General features: G+C 35.6%; 1 pseudogene; it reads right to left on the bottom strand.

The window, feature by feature from the left end:
* Positions 1–357: 357 nt before the first annotated feature.
* Positions 358–1,202, bottom strand: LOC101705034 (cell cycle control protein 50A pseudogene; annotated as a pseudogene).
* Positions 1,203–6,585: the final 5,383 nt, after the last annotated feature.

The following is a 6,585-nucleotide window of genomic DNA, read 5'->3' as shown; positions in this document are numbered from 1 at the left end:
TATATACACATCCATACTTGACCTTATAGGTCAACGCAAAATTTAAGGAAATACAGAGGAAATTAAAGTTTCAAAGATTTCTGAAATATAAGTTAGCACTTAAGTCAAAACACTTACCTGCCAAATAAGGATAGCTTGAGTATTTCCATTGCTGAAGTAAATTTCTGTTTTGTTTTGTTTTTTTGGTACCGGGGATTGAACTCAGGACCTTGTGCTTGTGAGACAGGCAGCGGCACCACTGAGCTAAATCCACAGCCCCTTTTATGTTTTTTTGTTTTGTTTTGTTTTTGAAGTACATTTCTGAATGTTAAATACCAAAAGAACAGAAACAGGCTCCTCTGAGCTTTGACCTCTAGTTTACAGTGGAGGCAGAGGATTGTTTTTCTGTTCTATAAGACGATACAACATTAGAAAAGCGGGCAGTGCTCCAATGTGCATCCAAACAATAAAATCCTCATTTATGAAGCCATTATTATGGTCTTCAGAATCCAGCATGTACACTGGTTTAAGCTACTTTACTGGCTTTGTAGTTCCTTTAAATCTTCCTTCCAGAGTTCTTTCTCCAGGAGGGTTTCTGAATTTCACATTTAACTGTCCACAAGCAATACCTTTGTTTTTCAAAAGGATAGATGTAGGTATAAGATCAGATTCATTGGAGACCAGAAACAATTCCAATGTATCATTAAACATTCTGTTGGGAATAGCTTCACAAGGAGCAATTGGTAGATCTTCATTTCTTCAATAAGACACATTCCTTACTGGGATTAAGCAAAGCACTTGAATCTCCATTGAGGTGATTTCAATCTCGAGATTTTACATAAGGACGATGATTTTGGTAAAAATTAGACAGGTCATAATACATAAACACATTGCCCTCAAATGCCTTTTCCAGTGGTAAGTTAATGGTGCAACTTCAGATGTCACAACAGGGAACAAACAATTGTTGCAGGGAGTGGAAGGCTCCAGTATAATCAAACTCGATCTCCCAGATGTTGTTGGAGGTGAGAAAGATGCCGATGCCAATTGGGATGATGATGAACAATGTTGGCAGCACAGTGCCCGCCTGCCATGAGGATGGGCTGCCAGGTGGGCAGCCACTACTGCTTGAAGGCCATGTCCGGCCTCCTCCTCTTCGCAGAGACCCTGGCACACAGGAGGGCCCTGCTGTCCACCTCATGCTTGGTGTTGTCATTCATCACCATCGGACTCCAGGGCACGGATGCACAAGCTCAGGGGTCCTGCCCAGGAAGTTGGCCCCCTGCTGAGATGAGGTGTAAGGGGCAGGACCCCTTGCCATGTGGACCCTCCTGCCAAAGGAAGCCACCACCAGATATGGGCCCTCGACCTTGGACCAGAACTGCAAGCCAAAATAAACCTATTTTCTTTATAACTTACCCAGGCTGTGGTAGTGTGTTCTTAGCAGTGCTCATCTATCTACGTATGCTCAACAGGAGCTTTCCATGTGACACATGCGCTAAGTTCGGAACACAGCATCTCAGAGTACTTTTGTCTGTAACTCTTCATGCCTTCTTAGAGATAAAATCTACTTTATGTAAATTTAAAACTTTTAAAACTGTACAGTACAGTGGCCTTTAGTGCACTCACAATATTATCCCACTGTTGCCTCTTCATAGTTCAAAACATTTTCATCACACACAAAGGAAATTCCACAATCATTAAATGCTTTGTGACTTGTATATCCTTTCTAATTCTCCCCTCCTTGAAGTGCTGCCACCTCTCACCCACCTGTAGGAATTCAAACGAGGTTATGGTGGAGCTGAAAAAAAATCAGAAAAGGAAAGAAGGGAGGAACAAGCTGGGCCTAGGCTCAGTAGCCAGAATTGTTCCCAGGCAGGACTTGTGCCGTCCTCTGTCTTCAACTGCAATATCTGTTGGAAGACCTGCATATAAGCAGTGGGCTCCAGTCTTTTATTTTTAGCTTAATTTAAATTTGTTGTATAAGAATAAATTCACATTAATGCATAATGCACATTTAATTTAAGCAGTTTGATTTTTGGTTCTCCCTTTCCTTATAACTTGCTTCCCTCAAACCCACATAAGTTCTCTCCATAACAGTTTACTATTTACTATCTGTTCTCCCACTTCTTTTCTGTATGATCATAGAGTCATATGTCAATGTTTGTCTACTATAGGATGCATATTTTTCTTTTACCAAAATTATTTTAAAATGTGTACCTATATAACCACCCATCTTATACACAGAGTTCTCCAAAATGATGTATACACACTTCAGCAGTCCACCATACTAATGAATGTCTAGAAGCTAATGGCCACCACTTTGAGCACCTCTTGTAATTATAGCGGCCAAAGGTAACTTGTGTTAATCTCGTGCTGTCTCAATAAATTTAGTACTAAAATATTTATACAAGTTTTTCTTTTCCTGAAGTATACATTTTTGGCAGACTCTGTATTTTATTTGATAACAAATATCTCTTAGATATCACTTCAACTGTTTAAATCTGGTTTATTCTTTTAATAAATATCACATAGTGTGAATGTAGAATAATTTATACCATCATTCTATAATTGATGGTCTTTCTTTATTTTTTTTCTGCTACTAAGAATTCATATCATTCTTATTCTTTATTTAATTCTTTAACTTCAGTTTTAAAATTTTATATTGGGTAAGAAAGTATCCAATTTTATTTTTTCTAAAAATATGTGGTTACTTGTGTTAGAACCATTTATTAAAATCATTCTTTTCTTACAGAATTTAAATTACCACGTTTGGCACACATTAGATTTTTAAATGTATACTGGAATCTATATCTGAAATATTTATTCTATTTATCAACATGATTATTATAGTTTTATAGTATATCCATGTATCTGGCAAGATTAATGCTTCTTCACTTTATTCTTTTTAAACATTTTCTTTACCATTCTCAAGTATTATTCTTCTATAGAAATTTATTCTCATCTTAATTGCCCTCTCCCCCTACACATAATCTACAAAACCATTTAGAATCTAAATTAAATTGCATAAAATCATATCTAGGAATATTGCCAGCAATAAAGATGTACATTAGATCATAACAATCAAGCCAGTTACCAAGAAGACAAAACAATTCTAAATATTTATGATTCTAATAGTAGAGCTTCAAAATACATGAAGTAAAAACTAACTGAACTGAGAGAAGAAAGAAGTAGAAAATTCACCAAATATAGATGGAGCCTTCAGTACTTTGACATTTTAACTACTAGAACAAGCAGTAGAAATATTTGTGTTCCAGGCTACCATTTATGTAAATGTATAAATAGTAAATGTACTGCTTACACAGACATTCATTTGGGGAACCAAATGCTGTTTGCTCATTCTTCCAAACATCCCCTTTCTCCATAAGAAATTCTGTAGTCCAACTCTAAGTGAAGTGTTTAGAAAGTTAATGATTTACAAAACTAATTATAATACTATGCTATAGGACATTTCATAGGTAATGAAGTATAATGAAACCAAATTCTGAGTAACGTCTTTGAGTCTCCTCTTCCCTATTTTTCTTTTTTTTGGATATTCTTTCTCTTAACTTTGCAAGAACATTTAGTGCTGAGTCAAGGATGCTGGATGTCCCAGAAGAACATCTTGCCCTCCTTCTCCACACACTATAAATAGCCCGGGCATTGGCCGTGATCAGTATCCCACCCCAAGCTATAATTGGATTTTAGCCCTGTGTACAGGGGCCACCCCAGTGATGAGAAGGAGCTTGACCTCTATGGCAATTGCATTCTTGGCTTTTCTTCTGAGAAGACTTGAATGAAGGACACAATTAGTGTCAACAGCAATGAGGTGTGTTTATTTTTTTCATGGTGTGGACACCCAAGTTCTGGGACCAGCTCTGAGGTCAGTGTTCAAGAGGCCACCCAATGGTTTCATTTATTGTGTGTTTTGCAGTCTTTGTTTTAGAAGAACAAGAGCTGAAAATGTTAGATTCACGATGTGTTCGATATGTGACCTGTCACAAAGGATAAAAGGTAGTTGATGCATAAAAGGGATAAAATGCTTGATGCATTCCAATTCCTGATGTTGGACAGATATAACCTTCAGATTTGCAGAATCCAATCAGCTGTTCTCATAGTATTGAGTTATACACACCAACAAGTCAAAAAAAAAAAAAAAGAGGCCAAGAACTGAGAAAGTCTTTAGCCAGAGGATGCCATATGAAGGTTATAGGTTTCAATTTTATTTAAAATTTTGGACTAAAGTAAAATGACTTGAGGGAATAAGTACTATAGCAACTATAAAACAGTTCACCATCTCGCATCAGTGTCGAACACAACTGGTGGCAACCTGACTGATGTTAATAGTCACACAAAATTCCAGCATGCTGAGGAGGAAGCCTAAGAACATTTTCACAGAAAAATACCATTCAAAATTAATTGGGATGGATAGTTATTTACTCAGTAAATGTAAATGTAAGTTTAAATTATGAACTTGGGAAATTTCATTATTAAGTTTAGAAATTATGAATATAATAAAATCTGCATTTCTTATGTTTTGAATTGAGGAAGTAGCCTATTTGGCATTCTAAAGACAGTACTTACAAAGGTGAAGAGATGGTTCTGAGCAACAAGTCAACCTTGAAGTTCAATATAAAGAGCTAGGAATTGAAGTAGGAGACCCACAAGTTTGAGTCCAGCCTGGCAAATTAACTTAACAAGAACCTGACTAAAAATAAAAAATAAAAACCTGGGTTGATGATGCAACTCAGTGTAAAGTCCTTGAGTTCAATCCCCAGTACTTTAAAAAAGAAAAGAACTAGACTGATTTCTATTCATATTTTTTATTATCGGGGTGTCTGTGTGTGTGTGTGTGTGTGTGTGTGTGTGTGTGTGTGAGTGTGTGTGGTACTGAGGACCCAACACGGGCTTTCTGCCACTGAGCTACAGTCAGCCTTTTATATTTTCTTTTTACTTTCTTTATATTCAACCTTATGTTCATTTTCTACTGTTTTGAAATGGAAGATCAGACCATTAATTTTCAGCCTTTTTTGTTTATTTTTACCATATGTATTTAAGGCTATACATTCCTATCCAAACCAGCTTTATGTAAGTTTTCATCAATAGTATTTTCATTATCAGTTCACAACTTTGAGTGAATTATTTAGAAATATATTCATTAATTTTCAAACATATACATGTTTTCAAGTTTCATTTTTGTTTTTATTTCTAGTTAATTCTAAACATGGTCAGAAATCAGACTTTGATTAAACCCTTTGAATTTTTTTTAAAAAGTCACTTTATGTCTTGCATTTCTTCAGTTTTGATGAATGATCCATGTGTTCTTTTTTTTTAATGCATGTGTTCTTGATAACATTGCCTCTTCTAGAGTTTCTGGGCTCAGTGATATATATCTATATCTATATATGTAGTGATATATATATATCAATTAGGCCAATTTTGTTACTCATGATTTTCAAATATTCTAAGTCTTTATTTTTGTCTATTCTTCTACCAGCTGCTGAGAAAATGGTGTTAAAATCATCTACCAACAACATGAATTCTTTTAAATTTTGTTACTTCAAATTTGTGTTATTTCAGGTTATTAGGTCCATACAAATTTAGAATCATTTCCTCACCCTGATAGGTTAGTCTTGTCTATTAGTCTTCTGTCTCTACTAATGGTTTTTAACTTAAAGTCTACTTTGTCTGATACCAGTATTACTAGCCCAGATTTCTTTAGGTTAGGGTGTCACTGTATATGTTTTCCAACCATTTCCTTCCAATGTTTTGGTATCCTTCTTTTAAGTAGGACTCTTGTAAATCTCACACTTTTCCACTCATTATTTGGTTTCCTTTTGTGCTGATTATTCAATTCTTCACTTTCTTTCCTCTGATCCATTTGCTTTTTGAATGCCAAATTTTATTGATACATTCTATCCACTGTTGTCTGTTATATTTTATTTTCCTTCCCTTTTTAATAGACATAAAGGAAAAGGTCCAAAGGTCATTACACAGACCTCATTATATTTCATTATTAATAGCTATGGTGCCTCTGTAAGAGATATTTCATACACTCCATGCTTTGACTATTGTCCCCTAAATTTCAAGTTCATTTTCTTCAACAGTCCAATCTCAGAAATCCTTTAAATTCACTTTTACACACTTACTCCTTATACTCCTTAAATTCCATGGTCTGTCATTATAATGAATATGTATATACAGTAAAACCTTGGATTGCAAGTAACTCGTTCTGCAAGTATTCTGCAAGATGAGCAAACATTTCTAATAAATTTTAAATTGATAAACGAGTGGTGTCTTACAATATGAATGACACCAAATATCACATGATCACAACTGAGCCATTGGTTCTCCACTAATGGCCTCTCTCTATCTCTCTCTGTCTCTCTCTCCCCTCTCTACAGGATTGTGACTGATCATCTCCCAACAGCAAGAAGTTATAGAGGAGATCTCATTTGCAGAGGAGGACAAGAAAAGGGAAGAGGAATCCCTCACTTCAAGTGAGGTTAGGGAGAGGTGTAGAATTTGGAAAACAGTGCAGAACTGTGTAGAAATCACTACCAGAATAAGGTGGTAGCAGTGCAAGTGATGAATCTATTTAAGGACAAT

The sequence above is a fragment of the Heterocephalus glaber genome, unplaced genomic scaffold (assembly GCF_053883595.1).
Source record: "Heterocephalus glaber isolate CG9 unplaced genomic scaffold, H.glaber_assembly_v1.0 deba00001503, whole genome shotgun sequence".
NCBI lineage: Eukaryota > Metazoa > Chordata > Mammalia > Rodentia > Bathyergidae > Heterocephalus > Heterocephalus glaber.
This window is presented reverse-complemented; position numbering and strand designations above follow the sequence as displayed.